This window comes from Nannobrachium achirus (assembly GCF_963921795.1).
Source record: "Nannobrachium achirus genome assembly, chromosome: 16".
Lineage (NCBI taxonomy): Eukaryota > Metazoa > Chordata > Actinopteri > Myctophiformes > Myctophidae > Nannobrachium > Nannobrachium achirus.
In genome coordinates, this window is record NC_137823.1 from 6,735,175 (window position 1) to 6,761,017 (window position 25,843).

The window sequence follows — 25,843 nt, forward strand, 5'->3', positions numbered from 1 at the left end:
CAAAATCCCTGTTTTGAGCAGACATAGGCTCTATAATCCAAACCACCGCACCAACAGTGGAGTAAATCCTGCCCTCCTTCGCCCACTGAGCCGCGCTGCCACCTCTACCAACCTGGATTTAAACCTCCGCATGGTTTTATTAAATGTTAGGGCTATAACGCACAAATCTTTTATTTTAAATGAATTTTTTATATCCAATAAAATATAAAAATGACAGAGACCTGGCTAAAGGATGGTGATTGTTCTGCTTTCTCTGAACTCCTCCCCCCGGACTGTTCGTTCTTTAGTTCCCCCCGAACGACCACCACCACCACCGGTGGTGGTCTAGCCTCAGTTTTCCGGTCCAATCTTTTGTGCCAACTGTCTCAGTGTGATATCAGCTATCCTAGTTTCGAGCTCCAGCAATTTCAGATGAACCTGTCATCTCCTGTATTTTGTGCTGTCATTTATCGTCCTCCCAAATATAATGCTGATTTTATTCATGATTTTGGTGACTTTCTATCGGTTATAATGGTTAAACATGAGCGCGTTCTGATCCTGGGCGACATAAATATTCATGTTTGCTGTGAGTCCCATCCGTTAGTGAATAGTTTTCTTAATCTCCTTGATTCTTTTAATTTGGTCCAATCAGTAAATGGCCCGACCCATGAAAAAGGGCACACTCTTGATCTCATTATATCATATGGTCTTTCTGTCTCTGTCAGTGAGATTCGCAAATCATTCCGCGTCTCTGACCATTTTCCTGTTTTGTTTAATGTCTCAATTCCTGGCTCCTCTGTTAAGCCCCCCACCCCTGCCTCCCGCCAGCGCTCAGTCACCACTGCCACTGCCTCTCAGTTTTCCCTTATTTTTAATAATGCACTACAAGCCCCTGCTGAACACTGCACTTACAGTCCTGATGAACTTCTGTGCATGTTCAATTCCACATGCACTAAGATCCTGGACTCTGTGGCCCCGCTTAGATTAAAAACAAAAAGCACCAAAGCTCTTTCTCAGCCTTGGTTAAATAGCTCCACACGTGCTCTCAGATGCATTTGCAGACATGCTGAGAGAAAATGGAAAAAAGACCAACTCCACGTCTCTCTCGACATCCTACGTTGCTGTTTGGTAGACTATCAAAGAGCTGTTAAAACTGCAAAAACCAAATACATATCTGACCTAGTTTCCAAAAATAGCAATAAACCACAGGTTCTTTTCAACGTCCTAAATTCAATCATCAATCCCCGTGATGCTTCTCCCATTGTGCCTTCCCTCACCCTCTGCCAAGATTTTCTTAAATTTTTCACTGACAAAATCACTGCCCTCAGGTCAGCCCACCCACTCACTGCTCTAGACCCCATCCCATCACCACTAATCCGTACCTTTGATCAGTTTGAGCCTGCTTCCCTTGCTCTTCTCACAGACATCGTCATACACCTGCCCCACTAACTGTGCCTCTGACAGTATGCCTTCTCGTCTTCTCAAGGACGTTTTTGACTCTGTAGGCACTAGCGTTCTACTGTTAATAAACACCTGTCTCAGCTCTGGGCTCGTCCCTGCAGCTTTTAAACATGCTGTAGTTCAGCCTCTTTTAAAAAAGAAAAATCTGGACCCCTCTGCACTCTCAAATTTTAGGCCCATCTCACAACTCCCTTTCCTATCCAAGGTTCTCGAAAAGGTAGTATATCTTCAGCTTCAATCTTTTTTAACCACCCACAGGATACATGAAACCTTTCAGTCAGGCTTTAGAACAGGCCACAGCACTGAAACAGCCCTTCTCCGAGTTTACAACGACATTCTTTTAACCGCTGACACTGGATCCCCTGCTGTCCTGGTTCTTCTCGACCTGACAGCCGCTTTTGATACGGTTGACCACCCAACTCTGCTGCATAGATTGGAGCACACTGTTGGTGTCACTGGCACTGCTTTAGAGTGGTTCAAGTCCTACCTGACCGATAGGACCTTTGCAGTCAGGCTAGGCGACCATTCCTCCAGCATTGGCCCCCTTAACTGTGGAGTCCCCCAGGGTTCTATCCTCGGCCCCCTTTTGTTTTTACTTTATATACTGCCATTAGGAACAATTATTAAAAAATACAACATTGCTTTCCATTGTTACGCCGATGATGTTCAGCTCTATCTACCTCTAAATACAAAAAACACAGACTCAACTAAGCTGTTACTAGATTGTCTCACAGATATCAAAGCTTGGATGGCCACAAACTTTTTAACTTTAAACGAAGGCAAGACTGAGGTGCTTGTCTTTGATCACGGACCAAGTTTCCCGATCGCCCAGCTGGGCTCACTTAGTGCCAACACTCGCCCGTGTGTTAAAAACCTTGGAGTTACCTTTGACAGCAAATTCAAGTTCGACAAGCAAATTAGCTCTGTTGTCAAGGCTAGCTTTTTCCAATTAAGGCTGCTGGCCAGGATTAAGGCCTACTTACCTCCATCCGACCTGGAGAGGGTGGTCCATGCTTTATTACCTCAAGACTAGATTACTGCAATGGTTTATATCTAGGTATTGATAAATCTGCTCTCAGGCGTCTGCAGCTTGTTCAGAATGCTGCTGCTCGCCTCCTTACTGGCAAGAAAAAGCGTGACCATATCACACCTATTCTTGCCCTACTCCATTGGCTCCCCGTCCGCTTTAGAATAGATTTTAAAATTTTATTGTTTGTTTTTAAAGCCCAAAATGGGCTGGCCCCCCCATACCTTTGTGATTTTATCCAGCCTTATATACCAGCCAGACCTTTGAGGTCGGCTGACCAGCTGCTCTTGATTGAGCATGGTGCCTCGTACAGGACCAGAGGTGACCGTGCCTTCGCTGTGGCCGGTCCCAAGCTTTGGAATGCTCTGCCCTCTCACATTCGCTCTGCACAGTCCCTGGGTGTTTTTAAATCCTTACTGAAAACCCATTTATTTTCCTTGGCTTTTAACTCATACAGTGCCAGGCGACTTTTAGAGCAACTTTCTCACTATGGAGTTCCCTGCCAAGCGACTTTGGGCGACTTTTACTTTTTTTTTGGACCCAATTAAATCTAGTAAACATGATTTCAATCGCGATTTTGCATGTTCCACCCCCCATACAACCCCATCTTTCAAACATGGCAGCCATTTTTGTTTACATCTGAAGAAAACATTATGGCTGATAAATCATGAATGCCTGAACGGATTTCCAATCTTTTTTTTTGTTTGAAAGCTGTGAACAGCCTGCACAAACATGGTGCATGATCTGTGCATGGGCGTGCATGATCTGTGCACTATAAATTACATGGGAGTCTATGGAGGCTTCTGGCACTAGTGCCACTCGAGGGGCATTTTAAATTGGCAGTAAGTGAGTTAATACTGTTTAATATGTATGCCATTTTGTTTTCCATTTCACCTTGATATGTTGTTTTTTTTTTTTTGCTTTGTTTTCTTTTTGCCTTGTTGTTTTTAATCTGTTGATTTTTATCTTTGTTCTTGTGCAGCACTTTGGTTTCGATTTTGGTCGTTTTAAAATGTGCTATATAAATAAAGCTTGATTTGATTTGATTTGATTTGAATAACATAAATCAATAGTGGCGTTTCCATAAAGCCACTTTTTGCACATTAACGGCTTATTCGCAAAATGTTTTTATGGAAACACTTCAAAATGCGAATAAACTTTCATTATCCGCAAAAAAAGTTATCCGCTTGGAGGAGGAGGATTTTGAGCCTTTATCGAATAAACTAAATGCGCTTAAGTGAATGGAAACGGGTCAGACAATAAATGCGAATAGATTATGACGTTCTAGGTCCATTTCCCCTGCCGCTTTGTCCATGGTATAGCGTTAGCCCACAAAACAAACCTGTTTGTTACACACGGAGTGACACGGACTGCACCGACCATGTGTAAATTCCTCCCGTTTTCACCTCAAGCCATCGGTGGCGAGCGAACCCTTCCTCATCCCACGGTGTTGCGTGCCTGAAGTGCCCAATAATCTACAAGCTCACAGGCACAGCAGCTCGCATCCACGTCTCCGCGCCGCGTTGTGAGCTTGCAGATCGGCCACCTGACCTTCCAGAGGACGCTGAAACTTGCACTGTGCAGCGACGCGACCGCGGTTTTCCCGGTGAACCGGTAGCTTTATGTATTGAGAGGAACTCTTGCCAATTTCGTAAGAGACTCGTCGCCAATTGTAATATATTTAAAAGTTATTTGGGGCCATGATGATGACTGATAATCCCTTCTTCCCACTACTAGACAGCGACCGAGTCACAGCAGTCAGACGTGCAGACGGTGCAGTGCTCAGGTTCGGTCTGAAAAAAATCAGCCCGATCAACTCATGCGACCGTCGCTAATTCGAATGACACCCGCAAATGGAAACATGCTAAATTCGCTTTGTCTTAATGCGTATTTCTGATAATTCGCTTCCCTAATTCGAATAAGTTTATGGAAACGCCACTAATGTAATTCAGGGGTAATGTGGAAGTATTATTTACAGGAGGGGTAACCTGAGCCAAGCTCTACACTGAGAAACCAAGTAGGCCTAAAAGAGACAACTTCTCTTCACCGAAAATGAATGAAACACAAACTCCATGCTCTTTGGGAAAGGGGTTGCTACAGTATATTTGCTCCAACTCTAAGATCCTCCCAGACCCAAGTGATAATGAACCATAATGAAACCTTGGGAAAAGATGAATTAGACTTGTTTGACCACTCACAGCAGGGCACACACTAACACTACTATGATCATATGCTGTTAACGCAAATAAATGAGGACACCCTCAGAAACGAGTTGATGCAACTCAGTGAGTTTAACCTGCAGTGAAACGTCAAATAAATATGAGCCTTTTTGGTGATTTGCCTTAAACCTTCATTTGTGACTCTTAACTCTCCCAACGCTTTGAACGTTCACGTTCGCCCGATTTCGCAAGACCTCTCCGCCAATACGGCGCTCGTTCGGTTTGTTCGTCTGATGACTGTAAGCTGATGAGGGGTCGCGCGGCCGTTTACTGTAAACACATTTTCCGCGGTGATGGTGTAAAAAATCCATTATGCGTTAGATCAACGGAGAACAATTCACTTCCTTGTTGATTTCCTCTGGCTGTAAGGCTCTGTGGCCAGTGACTGGTCTTCTTCTTCTTCAACACATAACAGGCAAATTCACATTCATTCTTGCATGACGCCGCCCTCTGCTGCCTGGCAGACCAAAGTGCACTATTGCACAATCAAAAAAAATAAAAATAAATAAATAAATGTCTGTCTGTCTATCTACTATAACGTTGCAAAGGTAAGCCGCTTTTTGATGGCACCAGACCCAATAAATAAATAAATAATCTGGCAGTAGGAGAGTTAAGTAAAGCAGGGGTATTCAAAGTGGGTGACGCGATGGCAGTCCGTTTATTATTTGTATTGTATCCAAAACGGCCCAATTCCAAACCGAGCCCGTCCTCATTCATGCATCCTTATACGGCACACCTTAGAGTTCTCAAACTCTGCCCGAGCCCGACCCGACCCAAATGTATGCTAATTGGTCGGGTCGGGCCGAGCCTCGGGTTCTGTGAGTAAAAAAAAAAAGAAAAAAAGTTTTATTTTTTATTTTTTTAATATTTAATAAAGATAAAGAACATGGCGCTGGCTGACTGGCGTTTCATTCGCTTATTTATTATATGACCACAAGCACACCACTGGCAGCAGACGAGCAGAGGCTCTGTAGGCCAGTCAATCTAAGCTAAAAAAGGGCCTGACCCAAAAGAAATTGCAATCCTACTAATAAAGGAGCAAACTCACGCTCTAACGCTCTAACGCTCTAACGCTCACGCTTATCTACGTTTATCTATTCACTCGCTTCAGCAACTGATCCCAAAGTTCACATGGTATTGGCCATTAGCATTATACCAACGGTGACGGAGCCCGAATTTCATTTCTCCCAAATTAAAGCTGTTTATTAACGTTTTCTACTGTCTGTTGCCAGGGTTACGGTCCGTTCCTCCAGGCCATGGGATCTGTAGCCCCACACACACACACACACAGCTCCCTCTCTCACAGTTAGGAATGTGCATTCTCTCTCTCTCTCTCTCTCTCTCTCTCTCTCTCTCTCTCTCTCTCACGCTTTCACCAGGTGCGTTTGATGTGTGTCTCATCTTCCAACGGGTATGAAAAAAAATGTAAAATTATTTGTATCCATCATAAATATACACTCCTCCATGAGCTGCTCCTTACATTATGATGCTCCCACATATTCTCACGCACGCACCAGTTACAGTAACTTTCCCCACAACCCACACTCTGCACATATTTTGGAGCACATATCGTCGAACGGGTAAGGTCTAGTAGTAATGGTTCAAGGTTTTTTATGATCCTTAGGGTCATCCCAATAACATATTAAAAGTAGTGAATTATATATTTAGTGGATCAAGGTGAATTCAGATCAAGTTTAGGTCCATTCACTTACTATACAGGAAAAAAAGACCCCCAAAAAATCTTATTTAAGTAGCATGTGAGGGGTCTAACTAGGGTTTTTTCATGATTCTGAATCCATTGCAAGCATTTGTTTTGCACGAAAAACATTCCTTGGGCTAGAAACGGAAACTACAAAACTATGGATTAGTGATGAGTCATCACTTTTCTGGGGCCAGCTCCGTTTTGTGGTGTCCGCTTTTAACCTGACGAATGTTTTTTGTGCAAAACAAATGCTTGCAATGGATTCAGGATCATGAAAAACCCCTAGTTAGACCCCTCACATGCTACTTAAAGAAGATTTTTTGGGGGTCTTTTTTTTCCTGTAGGCTATAGTAAGTGAATGGACTCAAACATGAACCCCCTGAATTTACCTTGATCCACTAAATATATAATTCACAATTTTAATATGTTATTTGGATGACCCTAAGGATCATAAAAAACCTTGAACCATTGCTATTGCAATTTCTTTTGGGTCAAACCTGAGATTGACTAGCCTACTGCTCTGCTGCAGAGCAGAGTGAGAGAGAGAGAGCTGCGATCAGAGACAGTGCTTGCGATGCTGGCAGCAGGCTGCTGCTGATAGCGGGGCAGTTAAGGAGAACAATACTTCAGTTCTGGAAAGAAGCACCAAAATGTTACAGAGTGTACCTCTTGGGCCATTCTTTAGAAAAATCACATTAGACACTTAATTTTCAAAATGGCCGCCAGTTTTAAAGATGGCCGCCTTTTCGGATATGTTTTACAGGACGCCAGCCAGTTAATATCGAATTTTCATAATATTAAAGTTGTTTTGTAGGTTTTAAAACATCCTGAGTTCATTTATTACACTTTTAAAGCAGCCAGAATAACCTTTCTGACTTTTGGTTGGGGTCTTTCCTCACCTGGGACCCCCCAGACAGACCCCTGAGCCTATTTCAGTAATCGCTCTGCTCCTGCTCCAGAACAATGTTAAATTAGATCTGAAATATGCTCTGAAATAAAAAATGACTAGTAGCAAATAACAGAGGTCTTCCACGGGGGGTCCGGGACGCGTTATTTGAAATGACACCCGAGCTCCAGGCGGAGCCGCTCGATTGTCCACGACACTGCAAGCGGCGCGAAGGCCAGCGACCTTGGTCACTGCGGCGCTCGGGGGCGAAGAGCGGGCCAGGGCCGCGCGAGTTACGAAGCCGTGGTGAATGCAATCGTTATATTTATGCCCAGGCCGTAAGGCCTGGGCAAGCCCACGATAAACGCCCTGTCCAAGCGACTACAATGGAGCGCTCCCTAGCTCCGCTTCAGCCAATCAAAAGCTTCGGTGGGCGGGGTTTCCCTGGAGCTCGGGTGTCATTTCCAATAACGCGTCCGGGACCCCTGGGGGGATCCTCAGAGCTACTACAGGGGGCCTGCCAAATCTCTTTTTTATTTTTGAAACTTCTAATGTTTTTATGTATCCTGGTTTTATGTACTTTGATGGTTCATTAGTATTCTCAGTATTATTTATAAAAAAATGTGTTAAACAGTTATGGTTGACAGCTGTTACTGCAGGGATTGCAATAATGAAGGTATTGCAACTTTTCACTTTGGGCGCAGAACAACATTTTCATTTATTGCACTGCACTCACACTGACCACACACGCACGCACGCACGCACGCACGCACACACACACACACACACACACCTTTTTGTTATTGTCACCCCAAAACCCTCACCTTATTAGAGCCCATGGTCAATTACGCCCAAAGAGATTCACTACAATACAGTAATTTCAGACATGCAGAATATATTCGTCTTCATCATCATCATCTTCAATGTCCAACCTAATAGTGTTGACACAGTCTCCACCATAGCATAGAGTGAAAGGCAGGTTATTTGAGCAGCTGCACCGTCCCTTACAACCTGCTTTGCAGACACATTTGATGAGCTCAAGTACTGCCTTTGGAGCAGGGAGAGCAAGAAACCTGACTGGAATATACCCTCCACTCTCTGAATTCCATCTATTTTCTTCGATTGGTGGAAGCACAGGGTATGGTATGGTCAGGTATGATTTATCCTGCATTGCGACAGAGTTGGCGCGGAGGTAATGTGGTAGCAGTGCAGCACGAGTTGGAGGTAGCATCTCACCCTCCAAGTTCTTTGACAGAAATAGTTCCATCTGAGTAATCCCAGGGTTGTTGGACCTTTTGAACTGTAAACATGGCATGCAAAATGTTCCGACTGCAATGTTGATGGAAGCTCATCATTTATAAGCTCAGGAGGAATGGCCAATGACCTTGCCAAGGTCCTTGAAGCGGTTAATGGCTTGGTCATCATCATCATCATCAAGTAGGCATTGATGTCTTTTTGGTGATTCCAACAAATGTTACTCCCCAGTCAGCACCTGAAAAACTATGTACGCAAAGGAACCCTTGACATTTGTAACATCCAATAACTTGAACTCACTCGAATATATAAATGTCCTTTTTTTGTACCGGAGGCAAGGACTTGATAAGGAATCGGGGTATCAGCCTCTTCATGTGTTTGCACTTCCTCAAAATCATGTCCCTTGATGAAGGTATCCTATTATGATGCCTACTTTGTCATACCTGACAAATTGCCCTGAGCTTCCATCAATTGAAAAAAATAGATGGAATTCAGAGAGTGGAGGGTATGAACAGTCAGGTTTCTTGCCCTCCCTGCTGCAAACGCAGTACTTATCAAATGTGGCTGCAAAGCAGGTTACAAGGGACGGTGCAGCTGCTCAAACAATAACCTGCCTTGCACTCTCCTCCCTGCAAATGCTATAGTGGAAACTGTCAACACTATTAGGGAGGACATGTATAGTGAATTTCTTTGGGTACAATTGACCGTGAGCTCTTTAAGAGGATAGGGTGCGGGTTTTTTTGGGGTGATGATAACAAAGAGGTGTGTGTGTGTTGTGTTGTCAATGTGGGTGCAGCGTAATAAATGGACATGTTAGACTGCGCGCCCAAAGTGAGAAGTTGCAATACCTTAATTCTTGCAATCCCTGCAGTAACACCTGTGAACCTGTCTGTCTAACACAAAAATGTAATAAATAATACTGAGAATACTAATTAAAACAGTTTAAAAAAAGAAAAGAACTTCCCCATCAAGATTCGGCAGGCCCCCTGTAGTAACTCTGAGGACCCCCTAGGGGTCCCGGACCCTCTGTGGAAGACCCCTGGGTATTTGCTACTACTAATTTTTGCTTTCAGAGCCCAGTTACAACAACTTTAATGCTTCAGTTATGATCTAATTTAACATTGCACTGGAGCAGGAGCAATGCGATTACTGAGATAGGCTCAGGGGTCTGTTTGGGGGGTCCCAGGTGAGGAAAGACCCCAACCAAAAGTCAGAAAGGTTATTCTGGCTGCTTTAAAAGTGTAATAAATGAACTCAGGATGTTTTAAAACCTACAAAACAACTCTAATATTATGAAAATCGGACATTAACCGGCTGGCGTACTGTTCAGAGGCAGCCATCTTGGAAACATGGCAGCCATTTTGATTTTTCAGTGTCTAATGTGTTTTATCATAGGAACAACCCCTAAGGAGTACTTGTGAAAAGTTTTAGGTTTCTTTCCACTTCTGAAGTATTTTAGTGCAAAAATGCATTTATCTGCCCCGCTATATACTTAATAGCAGGCTGGTGTTGCACACCAAAATGGCATTCAATCTACAAACCCACTGAAGTCTGCTTTGCATTACGATCTGACTTGTTTAGAACTTGCAGATCAGTGCTTCTTATTCAGGCCAGGGTCATAAATCAGCCAGCTATGATGCAGGGTGGAGGAGAAAAAGAGAAGCGACAGAGTTTTAGTTGAGCAACAGAGACGGCAAATGCAGACAGATGCATGCGTTGCAGGATGTGAACACAATGAGGAGGATTAAGGATTCAACTTTTCTTCATGAGAAAACATGCTAATACAACCAACAGTGGAAAGGTAGGCTAATCTCTCTCACTCTCTCAGCCTACTCCGCTATAATAACACATGGTACGGCCACCTGGAGGCGTTTTTTATTTATTTTCCTTCACTCAGGCTTTTCAGGGTTTCGGGCTTAAAATGATGAAACTCGTTAGGGTCGGGCCGAGCCTCGGTCCTGCCCCGTCGGGCCCAGTTAGGGCCGGACCTTAATTTTCAGGCCCGTTGAGAACTCTAGCCCACCTACACTATTGCGATATTTTATAAGATCAGAACTCGTTGATCGGTGATCATTAAAAAAAAAAAAAAAAAAAAAAAAAATCGGGTCAGTTATATCCCACTGTGCAAGTGAAATATCTGATAACAGCTCTGGCTCCCACATCACAAAAATATATCTTTCGGGTGCATGGGACGCATACCTTCCTACTAGACTATAACAGGGGGTTTAGAATCAACAAGAAGTGTTTCAGCAGTGTCAGTGTAGTACAGTATATTTGAATATGAAAACTCGATTTATAGATATGGTATATTGCTGTAGGCTAATGGCATCTTATATTGCTGTAGGCAATATAAGATGCCATTAGCCATTAGCCATTGAGTTTATCAAATTGGTTTTTATAACTTAGTGTTTTCTTAAATTTTTTCTAGTGATTTTGTGAATGGTTTTTTTTTTTTGTCTTGCCGTTTTTAATTGTTTGGTTCCATGAATTGTTTTATGGTTTTCCTGCTTTGATTTGGAGTGCTTGTGTTTCAACTTGTGTTTCAACCTTTTACCAGGGGTGTCAATTGGGTATGGCAGGAGTATGCAGCTGCCATATCCTGGGTCCAGGGGGGGAAATAAAAGTTATTTTTAAATATAAATCCATGAATGTCTTTATTATGTTGTTAAATTACAGTAAAATAATTACAAATGCAAAATCTAACAAAATGGTCACTTTAACAAGGTAATTATATTCTCCAGGTACCGCCGGTCAGCTGCACAGGTGCAATGGACTTGAACAACCGTTCCACGCTTCCATATCCAGCCCAAGAAACCATAGAAACGAGGGGAAAAAATAAAATGTACTTCTTAAAATAAATGAATCATGCCTGTTGATAAGGTATGGCAACGTGTCTTCACCAGTCATGTTGCCATACCTTAGCTTTTTCTGAACTGACTCCACTGCCTTGTACAGCACTTTGGTTCCACTTGGCAGTTTGTAAACGTGCCATGAAAATAAAGTTTTACATTTGATTTGATCTTCCAAGGTGAGCAGGGTGGGGCATTCCTGCTGCTTTCCACCCACACACCTTGCAGTACGCCATGTTCCACTCATGCAACATTTACACACACCACTGATCTACTGACTCCACACCACACTGTATCCGTGAGTCTTATGTTGTTATGTTCTTTTCATTCAGTATTCTTTATTAGCTTTTTGTTAGGATTTGTTTAATAAATTCTATCCTGTTATACTTTTACATTGGTCTCCTCTTCCCCATTGTTTGCCATAGCAAAAGCCAGCTATGATACAATTGACACAAACAAAGACAGTTCTCTACTCCCACTACCAGCACAGAGACACAGCCTTGATGTCTCTGGCAAGTGGCAGCCTTTTATCCTCAGCTGAGCCAACGAGCTTGGACTATACCATTTACAACAGGTTGTATTATAAATGTGATAGCATACCATAAACACATATATAAACATACCATAAATGCACAATACATATCTTTAATCCATAACTAAAAGTCTCCATGAACTATCCAATATAATAACGCCCAACTGCAACATAAATTACCAACAACACATAAGCACATCATAACCCCCCTCTGACATCCTGACTATGGTCCAGCCCAATTATACTGAAGACACACCAGGTAATGTTAAGCATTCAATCAAAACTCATCAACAAAACTTAACACTACAGGCAGGCTATGTTGCACTCTCCATATTGCACTAAGCTATAAATATAAACTGTTATATAAAAATATGTTGCATGCCATACTCCCCCTGTTGCCTATTCTGTTTCCTGTTACTATACCGTCAAATACCCTATAAACAGATATTTGAGAGAATAGAGGTGCATTCTACTATTGATAAGATAAGGCACATCCAGCAGTTATACATTACTATAATTGTGAAGCCCTTTAAAAGGAGACAGGATTCTTTAGTGTTGTCCATATTGTCCGTCTCTAGGTTACTAGAACCCATTTTTAGTATTTTGACTAAAAAGAACACTGTTTTCTTGTTGAACAACAGAGTTGGGAAAACCACAGCCCCCTGAGGAACTGATGGACCTGCTGGTTCTGCTGTATGAGTTCCAGAACCCCAGACTCACCGCCGACGTCCTGTCCTCCATTCGGACTATCGATCTCACCAACATCCGAATGACTCCCCTCAAGTGCTATGTTCTGAGTTCTGTGCTTTTTTAGCTTTCACCTTGAAGAGCTGGATCTGTCATCCTGCCATCTGACGCACACTTTGCTTGAGATGCTATGGCCTGCCTTCAAACACACACACAACCTCAAGTGAGACAAACTTAAACCTATCACTCTTGGACCATATATATCTTGATGTGATGCTGCCAAATGGTTTTATATATTTATATATTTAAATGTATTTTTTTTCTATCGACTCGTGTTTAACATGACTGTAGATGATAAACTATTCTTTGTACCACTCATATATAATGTACCCACCCTATAAACAAACTGACTTTAAAACACTGGCATAGTGTTTACATGAGTTGCATGATCACTTCTTATAGCTAAACTGCTTTGAGGAACCTCTGACTGGTTTAAGACCAGAATCATATTTGCTTTACTGGTGAACAAACCACTCTTTAAAGGAGGCCTACAGACCAAAATAATACCCCCCCTGAATGAGAATGTTTCCCCAGACCTTCTTACCTGGTTAGGTTGATTTGCTTAAATTTTGCCCCTGTCCAGAGATTTGTAGATTAGTCCCATCAGCTAAAACGGTAGCTATAGCTTTTATACAAAAGCGCCCATTTAGGCCGCCTCAAAAGTATTTTTTTTTAATGAATCGATCAGACATGCTTCCAACACACACCACACACGGTGGTTTAGCCTGTGAAGGGTTAATAGTTTGTTTACTGGGACAGAGCAGCACCGGACACTGCAGCTGGGAGCTCTCGCGAGATTCTCGCGATACTTCCGCTCCCAGCTCTCTGTCTGGAGCTGGGCAGGAAGTCACCTAGACCGCTTGTTTTGTTTACATTGGATGCACGAGCACAGCGATTCTTCTCATTCACTCTACTGGATTACAGCGAACAACATACAAACTAGATTACATTCTTTTTGTGTTTTATTTTACTATCTTATTTATACCACGATGCGTTGTGTGTATCCTGGCTGTAAATGGTCAAAGACAAAGGGTACCCTACGCTCCAAAAGTTTTCATAAAATACCTTCTCTGGACGCGGATTTGAGAAAACTTTGGCTCCTCGCAATGGGAATGGATCCGAGTCTTACTCCTGAACAGACAACGTCATGTTTAGTCTGCAGCGAACATTTTGATCCAGACGATTTTCACCCCAAACAACAAGCAGCAACTACTACCTCGCCCAAGAAAAGAACTGGTCTGAGACAAACAATAAAAAAAGGTCCAAAAGAACTTCCAAAGGTCGGAAACGAACGGCCAAGGCTGAAAAGTCACGCTGTACCCAAAAGGATAACAGCTGAGGTAGGTTCTAAAAAGAAGATATATATATTTTTTAAAAGTTTGTCTATAATATTTTAATTCTTTATATGCAACAAGTAACCTTCAAACAAACAGCCCCTCACGTTTGATATCCAGCTGTGTTTATTCACCAAGGGGAATAATTCTTATTAAAAAATGGCTTCTTTGAAAGTTAGTCAAATCCCTATAATTGATTGGCTCTATTGTGTGATATTGCCCATTGAAATTTGATTGCATTATTTTCTTTTAGTACTGGATAGTAAGCCAAGTTAGCGAACTTTCTTTTCCACGCAAACACATTTTCTTTTGTTGGTTTAGAATTTACTGTAGCCAATACTGTATTGTATGCACCCATCCCCCATCTCACAGGAGCAAAGCATTTTAGGACTGCTACGGGCTGTCCACATGCAAGTTACTTTTTACACATCATTCGTTTGTTATCACAACATTCAGATTAAAAACATCATTGTGGGCTCGCCTATAAGGCGAGCACACTTTAGATATTGTCATTATTTCTATACTAGGCAGGCAGTCAGTGCAAGTATCAAAAAACTTCGGTTCCTTTCTACTCCTACATACTTAGTGAGAAAATGAAAATAAAAACATCAATGTGTTCAGCTTACTGTGGCGACGTGTGCTATTACTTTTTACAGCAATCGGCCAAATGGTGGCGCTGTAGGAAGCCTTCGAAAGTGCGAACTTTGAACAGGTATAGCTCATGCTGTGTTTGAGGTAAAGCCATGAAACCTGTATACACGTATGCGTCTCCTCATGCCGAACAACCTTTACGCTCTGACTTTTGACCTTTGACCTTTAGATCTCCCACAATTTGGAATTATATGAAAAACAGTAAAAATCTATCTCCTCCTGGGTTTTTTTCGTTACGCGCACGAAACTTTTTTCACATGAACTTTGGACCAATACGGTCAGATTGATCAACCAGATTTCTTTTAAAGTGAAATATAATTTTTTAATAATTCAATCAATATTGCGGTTTTATGCAAATTATTCTTCGCCCTCTAAATCATACATGCAAAGTTACACGTTCATGGCATTTGGCAAAGATGTAGAGGGTTAGTCAAAGTATTACTGAAACCAATTTTAGTCCAATCGGCCAAAGGGGGGCGCTATACGAAGCGTTTGAAAATTCAAACTTCAAACGGGCATAAGTCATGACTCGTTTCGTTTTAAGACATGCAACTTGCTTACACGCGTGCTTTGACTCGAGCAGAAGACATCTGTGTCGTTGTTAAGTAAGCTCCGCCCTTCAATTTTCCGCCATTTTGAGCAGTTTGTAAAACGCGTAAACCGGCTTTTATTCTGGAATTTTCGCTCCACGTGCACAAAACTTTTTTTACGTGAACTTTGGACCGATATCTAAAGATCTGTCAGATCGGATTTCTTTAAAATTGAAACATGCTTTTTTAAATAAATTCAATGAATATTGCAGTTTTATGCAAATTATTCTTCTGCCTCTAAATCATACATGCAAAGTAACATGTTCATGGCATTTGGCAAATATGTAGAGTGTTAGTCCAAATATCACTAAAACCAATCTTACCCCAATTGGCCAAAGGGGGGCGCTATATCATTTTGAGCAGTTTGTGAAACGCTTAAACCCGTTAGGATTTTTTTTTGCAATTTGCATGAAACATTCTACACACAATCTAAGGACCTTTATCTAATATGCCTATGAAGTGCACACACACACAAAAAATAAAATAATAATGAATATAGCTGCAAGCAGCGATAAAGTGGCCAAAGCCAAAAACACCTCAAATCATGAACACAGCCTGCAATGTGCGTGAAATCTTGCAAGCACATTCCCAATAGGTCAAGGAACAGATACCACCCTTCTCACATTGGCCTGTTATAGCGCCACCAGCGGGTCAACTTTTGCGCAACACATCTTTGGAACAAAATGGACCAATCTTTGACGTCAGTAACGTCAAAGAGAGCACTGCCTGCGATCTTGACATTTTGTACTTTTATAGCCATTGTTTTCTGGCTTGAAGCGAGGCGAGCACACTTTAGATATTGTCATTATTTCTATACTAGGCAGGCAGTCAGTGCAAGTATCAAAAAACTTCGGTTCCTTTCTACTCCTACATACTTAGTGAGAAAATGAAAATAAAAACATCAATGTGTTCGGTTTACAGTGGCGAAGTGTGCTATTATTTTTTATAGCAATCGGCCAAATGGTGGCGCTGTAGGAAGCCTTCGAAAGTGCGAACTTTGAACAGGTATAGCTCATGCTGTGTTTTAGGTACAGCCATGAAACCTGTATACACGTATGCGTCTCCTCATGCCGAACAACTTTTACCCTCTAACTTTTGACCTCTGACCTTTAGGTCTCCCACAATTCGGAATTATATGAAAAACAGTAAAAATCTATCTCCTCCTGGGATTTTCGCGTCAAGTGCACAAAACTTTTTTCACATGAACTTTGGACCAATACGGTCAGATTGATCAACCAGATTTTTTTTAAAGTGAAATATAATTTTTAAATAATTCAATCAATATTGCGGTTTAATGCAAATTATTCTTCGGCCTCTAAATCATACATGCAAAGTTACACGTTCATGGCATTTGGCAAAGATGTGGAGGGTTAGTCAAAGTATCACTGAAACCAATTTTATTCCAATCGGCCAAAGGGGGGCACTATACGAAGCGTTTGAAAATTCAAACTTCAAACGGGCATAAGTCATGACTCGTTTTGTTTGAAGACATGCAACTTGTTACACGCGTGCTTTGACTCGAGCGGAAGACATCTGTGTCGTTAAGTAAGCTCCAACCTTTGATTTTCCGCCATATTGATCAGTTTGTAAAACGCGTAAACCCGCTTTTATTCTGGAATTTTCGCTCCACGTGCACAAAACTTTTTTTACGTGAACTTTGGACCGATATCTAAAGATCTGTCAGATCGAATTTCTTTAAAATTGAAACATGCTTTTTTAAATAAATTCAATGAATATTGCAGTTTTATGCAAATTATTCTTCTGCCTCTAAATCATACATGCAAAGTAACATGTTCATGGCATTTGGCAAAGATGTAGAGTGTTAGTCCAAATATCACTAAAACCAATCTTACCCCAATTGGCCAAAGGGGGGCGCTATATCATTTTGAGCAGTTTGTGAAACGCTTAAACCCGTTAGGATTTTTTTTTTGCAATTTGCATGAAACATTCTACACGCAATCTAAGGACCTTTATCTAACATGCCTATGAAGTGCACACAAAAAAATTATAAAATAATATTAATAAATATAGCTGCAAGCAGCGATAAAGTGTCCAAAGCCAAAAACACCTCAAATCATGAACACAGCCTGGGATGTGCGTGAAATCTTGCAAGCACATTCCCAATAGGTCAAGGAACAGATACCAACCTTCTCACATTGGCCTGTTATAGCGCCACCAGCGGGTCAACTTTTGCATAACACATTTTTGGAACAAAATGGACCAATCTTTGACGTCAGTAACGTCAAAGAGAGCACTGCCTGCGATCTTGACATTTTGTGCTTTTATAGCCATTGTTTTCTGGCTTGAAGCGAGCCCACAATTGTTTCGAAGGAACAATATTTTTCTAGTGACAATATCTAACCGTCATATCAAGTTCTCCTCAAAACTTCGGTTCCTTTCTACTCCTACATACTTAGACAGAAAATGAAAATAAAAACATCAATGTGTTCAGTTTACAGTGGCGAAGTGTGCTATTATTTTTTATAGCAATCGGCCAAATGGTGGCGCTGTAGGAAGCCTTCGAAAGTGCGATCTTTGAACAGGTATAGCTCATGCTGTGTTATACATACAGCCATGAAACCTGTATACACTTATGCGTCTCCTCATGCCGAACAACTTTTACCCTCTAACTTTTGACCTCTGACCTTTAGGTTTCCCACAATTCAGAATTATATGAAAAACAGTAAAAATCTATTTCCTCCTGGGATTTTCGCGTCAAGTGCACAAAACTTTTTTCACATGAACTTTGGACCAATACGGTCAGATTACTCAACCAGATTTTTTTTAAAGTGAAATATAATTTTTTAATAATTCAATCAATATTGCGGTTTTATGCAAATTATTCTTCGGCCTCTAAATCATACATGCAAAGTTACACGTTCATGGCATTTGGCAAAGATGTGGAGGGTTAGTCAAAGTATCACTGAAACCAATTTTATTCCAATCGGCCAAAGGGGGGCGCTATACGAAGCGTCTGAAAATTCAAACTTCAAACGGGCAAAAGTCATGACTCGTTTCGTTTGAAGACATGCAACTTGTTACACGCGTGCTTTGACTCAAGCGGAAGACATCTGTGTCGTTGTTAAGTAAGCTCCGCCCTTTGATTTTCCGCCATTTTGAGCAGTTTGTAAAACGCGTAAACCCGCTTTTATTCTGGAATTTTCGCGTCACGTGCACAAAACCTTTTTTACGTGAACTTTGGACCGATATCTAAAGATCTGTCATATCGGATTTCTTTAACATTGAAACATGCTTTTTTAAATAATTCAAACAATATTGCATTTTTATGCAAATTATTCTTCTGCCTCTAAAACTTACATGCAAAGTCACATTTTCATGACAAAATAGTGTAGAGGGTTAGTTCAAATATCACTGAAACCAATCTTACCCCAAATGGCCAAAGGGGGGCGCTATATAATTTTGAGCAGTTTGTAAAACGCTTAAACCCGTTTTTATTCTAGGATTTTTTTTGCAATTTGCATGAAACATTCTACACGCAATCTAAGGACCTTTATCTAACATGCCTATGAAGTGCACACAAAAAATATATAAAATAATAATAATAAATATAGCTGCAAGCAGCGATAAAGTGTCCAAAGCCAAAAACACCTCAAATCATGAACACAGCCTGGGATGTGCGTGAAATCTTGCAAGCACATTCCCAATAGGTCAAGGAACAGATACCAACCTTCTCACATTGGCCTGTTATAGCGCCACCAGCGGGTCAACTTTTGCACAACACATTTTTGGAACAAAATGGACCAATCTTTGACGTCAGTAACGTCAAAGAGAGCATTGCCTGCGATCTTGACATTTTGTGCTTTTATAGCCATTGTTTTCCGGCTTGAAGCGAGCCCACAATTGTTTCGAAGGAACAATATTTTTCTAGTTACCTTTGTTATTTGTAATGATAATGTCAGTAGGTATATAATATATTTTTTAAAACCATAGAAAGTTTGTATTTCATACAAGTTATTTTTAGACCCTCAATCTGTAAACCAGCTTTTGGGTTGAGGCATGCCATGTTCCCATCCCCTCCCCCAGTACAGTGTGTGTTGCAATGTGGGAATTTTTTCAACATCCCCAATCTGGCAGTCAGATATTTTGTCTGTAGTCTGGACACATCTTTATGTTATAACGTTATACAAAAGGGAACGCTTGTTTGATGGCACAAATGCAGAAATTATTTTCTTTATAAAAACCTTCATTTAGAAAACAACAGATCTATACACACAACAATATGCCTTACGTTAGCACACTCAGTTTAGAAATCAGATCCATGAAAACACAGCTGCGTTTACATAGGCAGGTCATTATAAATGAAAATGCTCATGTAAACACCTCATAATGGAATAGAATATCCATTCGGACTGAATGTTCATTCAGGTCTGGAGGGGTGGTATTTACGTATTGTATGAGACCAGACTTTGTTTCAGGTTCCATCTAAACGTTTGGGTATGAATTGGGAATGAATTCATTCTGAATGAACAAATGTTGTGCATGTAAACGCAGCCATTGTCTCCACTCAGTGGGAGAGATGTGTGAAATCCCAATATTCCTAATAGGCTTGAAGAATGTTGATTTTTTTAAGAACTTCATTATGACCAAATATATATTTTTTCTCCTTGATAGGATTTGACTGCCACCCCAGCTTTCCCTTCAAGCATGCTGTCCGAGGAAGCTGCTGAAGAAATCTCCCCGGTCAGTATAATTCATTGCTTTGCCTGTCAATCATAGACCAATAATTGAAAATTTGTGAGAGGAAAAATGCAAATATAATGGATAGTTATGAGAATACATTATCTATAATTTGTAGAAAATAATAAATGTAATTATTTATAATATTGTGTTTTACAATTATAGGGAGCAGAAGCTGGTGATTTTTCAGACCTTGGTGGCTCGCGAATCTCCACCCCCAAAAAGGCTACACGATCCCGTACTGCTGTACCATTCTTACCTTCGGAAGAGCTGACTGAAGATGATATTGGATACACAGCTGAGGTGAGTACGACTTTTTAATTACAGTAAGAAAATAAGAGAATAAGGGAATACATTTTTTGTTGAGGTTCAGTGTTCATTGAGCTAAAGTAGTTGTTATATTCAACACCAGGAAGCCAAAGGAGTGTCCGGGGAAGTAGCTGAAACATCAGTTTCCATTCCAAAGCTGCATCAACCTGGAGAATCAAGGGATCCATCCTGTCGGCAGAGAAAGCTTCCATCTTTCTATCTCACAAGTCCACTGCAGCAAAAAACCAGCAACAGGCCATCACTGTCAGGGACTTACACTGCGAGGCCTCCTACCCTTTTACAAATGGTAAATTGATTTGATTTATATACACACACTTTTATATATTGTGTGTGTGTGTGTGTGTGTGTGTGTGTGTGTGTGTGTGTGTGTGTGTGTGTTTGTGTTTGTGTGTGTGTGTGTGTGTGTGTTTGTGTGTGTGTGTGTGTGTGTGTGTGTGTGTGTGTGTGTGTGTGTGTGTGTCTGTATGCGTGCGTGCGTGTGTGTGCGTGTGTGTGTGTGTGTGTGTGCGTGTGTGTGTGTGCGTGCGTGTGTGTGTGTGTGTGCATGCATGCATGCGTGTGTGCTCATAGACCACTGAAAGCTATTTTAAAGAATATATGTTCAATTTCTTCCTGCAATGCCAACTTCGTTCACAATCACTGTAAATGCATGCCCATAGCTCAAATTACACTAACAGCCTTCTATTATTTTCAATCAAAGGAATGGGGTGCATCTACTTCAACTCAGGGGGTTGATGATAACGACGTTGACCGGCTAAACCAAGTAAGTGAAATTTATAATACCCTATTCATTTTGATGATAATACTTTCCATTTGATATTTCTGTAAAGACACTAATATATACATCTTTACCTTAGCCAGATATCGAAGACGAATCTGACCCCAAAGTGTGTGACCTCAGTGCCAGTTTTTCGGGGATGGAGATGGGGAAAAAGCAAGGATCTGCAAGTGACAGTGTCAGTGACCCCAGCACAGATGTTGCAGAGATGGAGGATAAACGGGATCCTGAATACCTTCCACCCAGCCAATCCTCAAAATCAGAGGACTCCGTTTCCTCCTCCGAGGATGAGGCGTACAAAGAGTGGGATCCAACAAGGTGTTGGATCGTGAATGAATCACAATTAAAGCATTTGTTTTCCCGATTTTGTATGGAATGTGGCAAGGTCATTGAGAGTTCCACTACTAAAAAGAGAAGTAGCCTGCTGAAGGTCAAATGGGAGTGTGCTGGTGAATGCAAAGATCCTTCTTGGACATCATGCCCTAAACAACACAACCGCACGTCGGAAAATGACCTCCTGATCAGTGCCGGTATTCTCTATACTGGGGCCACATACACAGACATCTCTGAATGGGCACAGATGATCAACTTACAGATTCCACAACAAACCCATTACTACAACATTCAATCCAACTACCTCATCCCAGTTATCCATGAAGCCTACAAAGACCATAAAAAAGAAGTCATCGAACGCCTCATACAGAGAGCAGCTGATGGTCAGCGAATCGAACTTTGTGGTGATGGCAGATCTGATAGTCCGGGTAAGCTTTAGAACATGTAAACATGTACTTTTCAATTAGTAATCAATCATAAAATTCATCACCAAGAAATTAATTCTCAATTTCTGTTCTAAAGGTTTCAGTGCCAAATACACAACCTACTCCTTTCAAGACGATGTCACTAAAGAAGTAGTCCACTTTGAATTAGTACAGGTAAGCGATTTAGCTTTTCAATGTAAATCCCTTCTGAATCCACTTGTATTAATATTTATACAATCTATAAATTATGTTGTAATGTTTTTGTGTGTGCTCTAGGTAAACGAGACTTCAAGCTCAAGTGCCATGGAGGGCGTAGGATTTGAACGAGGCCTCCAACAACTGCGTACTTTGGGGGTGCCTGTTGGGCTCATTTCCACCGACAGATCTTCAACCATCCGCTCTGTCATGGAGAAGCAATACCGTGGTGTCATCCTCCATGAGTTCGACCCCTGGCATGTTGGCAAGAGTAAGTTTCTTTCGAAATAAAAAATAATGATATTAATAACAATGTTCTCAAAATACTAAATCTTATTTTCCTATTTTAATTATGTTGACAGATGTGAAAAAGAAACTGTTGGCTGTGGCAATCAAGGCCGCCAACAGACCGCTTCAACGATGGCTCAAAGCAATCAACAACCACCTATATTGGTCCTGTGAGTCGAGCAAGGGAGATCCGGAGGTAAATGTCTACTGTCAGATACTATTATTACACATACTCCGTAAAAGTTAATGTATCTCTTTCCTACAGAATGATTGTTTTTACCTGTGAAATTCTAAATGTATAGCATTGTTCTTTTTTTCCACCTTTTTTATAGGCGGTGGTACGTCAGTGGAAGTCCTTGCTCCTACACATTTGTGGCGTACATAGGTGGGAGGAGGACGGCATTGAGCAGAGATGTAGGCATCGAGACTACAGTGCAGAAGAGCAGGAAACAAGAATGTGGCTTACTGCTGACTCTCCTCCATTCAATGCTCTGCAGGCCATAGTGTTGGACCCCAATATTCTCCGTGACCTAAAGCAGATGGCTCACTTCAAACACACAGGTATGTGTTTCGGTATATAATCTGTTCAAGTCAACATTAAACCTATTTCATGTGAAGAATGTTTTTACAGAATAAGCAAATCTTATTATTGTGTTTAAAACTTTCAATATATTTAAAACCCCTTTTTTCCTTGTAATTTGTTTTGAATCCAGGGTCTCTCGAAATATTTCATTCATCCTATTTGAAATATTGCCCAAAACGATTACACTTTTTCTATGACTCGATGTTGGCCCGGAGCATGCTAGCAGTCATCGATTGGAACACGAATGTCGGAAGACTGCAGGCGACAACTAAGACAGGTACAGAAGTATTATCAGCATGCCTACTGTTTCAGAAAGTCTTGAACGTTCGACATTGTAAACGCATAAGACAGAGGTCTACATCAGGGGGTCCGGGACCCCTAGGGGGTCCTCAAAGTTACTACAGGGTGTCCACCAAATCTTTATGTGATAGGAACTTTTAGTTTCGCCTTTTTTATGCTGACTACATGAACCCTAGCGTCCATATTCTGAGAACTTTAGCCAAGGCGTTTTGAGCATGTAGATCGGCTATTTTTGGCAAAGAGTTTTAGTGAAGAGGGGAAAAAGAGCAGACTAAGTACAGAATGAAAGCTCAAGTTTATTATGTATTGATGGTTCAAGGGTTATCTGAAAGCAAATTGACAAGAATCCAAAATATACTGATGATTGTGGTGTCAAACAATGAAACTATATGGAATCTATGACAAGGTTGTGGGGGTCCCTGCTTCATCTCTCCCTCAACTAAGGGCTCCTTGGCTTGAAAACGTTGAAGACCCCTGCCCTAAGCCCAAAGGCAAAGCTTTGTTTAAACCTATATGGGTATATTTTCATGGATAGATATCAACTGAAATTTTAATTCTGTCAATATCTGCTTTTTGTCTTTAAAAATGGTAAATGGTAAATGGTGCATTTATATAGCGCTTTTAATCCAAAGCGCTTTACATAGATTGTGCATTACATTCACCCATTCACACACACATTCATACACCGGTGGCGGAGGAAGCCATGCAAGGCACCAACCTACTCACCGGAGGCAATTAGGGGTTCAGAGTCTTGCCCAGGGACCCTTCGATATTAACTCAGGGGGAGCCCGGATTCGAACTGGGAACCCTTCGGGATTTATACCCTTCGTGCTCTAATGCCAGTTTCTCTACCCCTGAGCTATGCCGCCCCTTTACTAATTATAGGAGAGCCACAGTGGAAGTATGTTGAGTCAAAGATATCAAAGCAGTGGATTGCGAAGACAAAATTTCAGCCCACACAACAGCTGCCCTTCCGCATGAAACTGGTTGATCGCGTCATGATAAAAGCAGCCCTGGAGCCTCTGGAGGACCCGAAAAAGAAGCGACCTACGCAGAAAACGTTACCAAGGCCAAATGTTGCAAAAACTCCCATGCCTGATAAATTAGAATTGCAGGCCAGGGCTTCACTATTACAAAGATTCAAACATCACAGCACTGCACCAGATCCAGAATTCTTTGACTAAATTGAACCAACAACATTTGCTGGCTGCAGGTTTTTATTTTAAACTGACTGAGCCCCACCACAACCTAAGAAAATGTTTTGCACATCAAACAACTACAGATAATACAGGCTTTTAATTGCCTAGTTGAATATGTCGTCCTTCAATGAACAAATACAATAATGACTACTGCAGCTAAAATATTGTTTCAGTCATCTGTCTAAATCAACTCTATAATCTGTCTTTACTGTTCGTTTTTTAATCTGTATTGAAAATGTCCCAAACTCATACAGTGCCTTCTATCAATAAAAATGTGGGCAACATATGTATTCTAATGTATTTATTTTTCTATACCTCAACTAATCTCCATGTCTATACGCATTGAATTTATTTTATATGTGTAAAGAGATTTTTTTTTTTTTGCCAATTGCTTTTATCTTCCTACCTACAATAGAAATATCAGTAATAGTGTATGTCTAATGTTTAAAATAAAGTAGTAAAGCCATAACTATAATCATGACGTGACCAAACAAACTATCAGTAACATTACGAGTTATGCAGATAAAAAGTCATGTCTACAGCTTTTCTATTCTACTGCCAAATAGATTTTCGTTTTGTCCAGTAGGTGGCAGCATTTTTTAAACAATATAAACTGTATACTATTCTTTTTTTAATGTGATTTCTGACAAGAGAGTCACAATCTAGATAAAACACTTGTTGAATGGGATAATACAAACAGACCAGCACAAGCTGGTGGGATAACCAGTGTGAGTTGAATATTACAAGATTAATCAGGTTATTCTGGATTGTATTTATTACCATAGGAATAAGTCCAGATTGGCAGAAGGAACTCATTTTGACAACATGTTTACTATACATAAATGTGATGGCACTAACAGCTCATCAAGCAGTGGGCATAATAGATTTTGAAGTGAAGTTTGAGAAGCATTTAGATTTAAACCAAATGAATACAAATTTGCTCCATGTCAGTTGACATATGATTTGAATTTGTGCTTTTTGACCTAAGCCAACATCATTAGCTGTTATGGCAAATGTAGGATAAGGATGGACAAGAACAATTCAGGTGATTTAAAATAAGAACAAGAAATTCAAAAAGATGACATTTATTATTCATTTGTGCAATTACTAGAACCAATAAGGCGAGTACAAATTATTCTTTTTTGGCTTCCTTTCAGAAAAAGCTGAACATCAAAAACACCACATCTAAAGATAAAATAATGAGTAATAATGAATTGGAGAAGAGTGCACTTGGAAAAAATCTAAGAGAATGATAACAGCATCCTCAGCTGTACATGTGCATAAAGTTGGGTGTATTGTATACACCAATGGCATTATTCTCCCGTAATAGCTAATGTACTTTAACCTTTTTTTTAAAAAAAATCACAGTGTGTTGGATGAGCAACAGGTCAGTATAATTAAAAAATTCACAGTATATATATTTATGTACAGTAGGTGCAGTTCAGACACACAGTAACTATGATGTACTGTAGTTGAGGCTCGA

At 40.8% G+C, this 25,843-nt stretch overlaps 1 long non-coding RNA gene across 1 annotated transcript; it reads left to right on the forward strand.

The window, feature by feature from the left end:
- Positions 1–20,121: 20,121 nt before the first annotated feature.
- LOC308300747 lies at positions 20,122–21,208 on the forward strand. The gene is made up of 4 exons (XR_013962849.1): positions 20,122–20,232; positions 20,342–20,545; positions 20,960–21,022; positions 21,117–21,208. It is a non-coding gene; the product is annotated as an uncharacterized lncRNA (long non-coding RNA).
- The last annotated feature ends 4,635 nt before the right edge of the window (positions 21,209–25,843 follow it).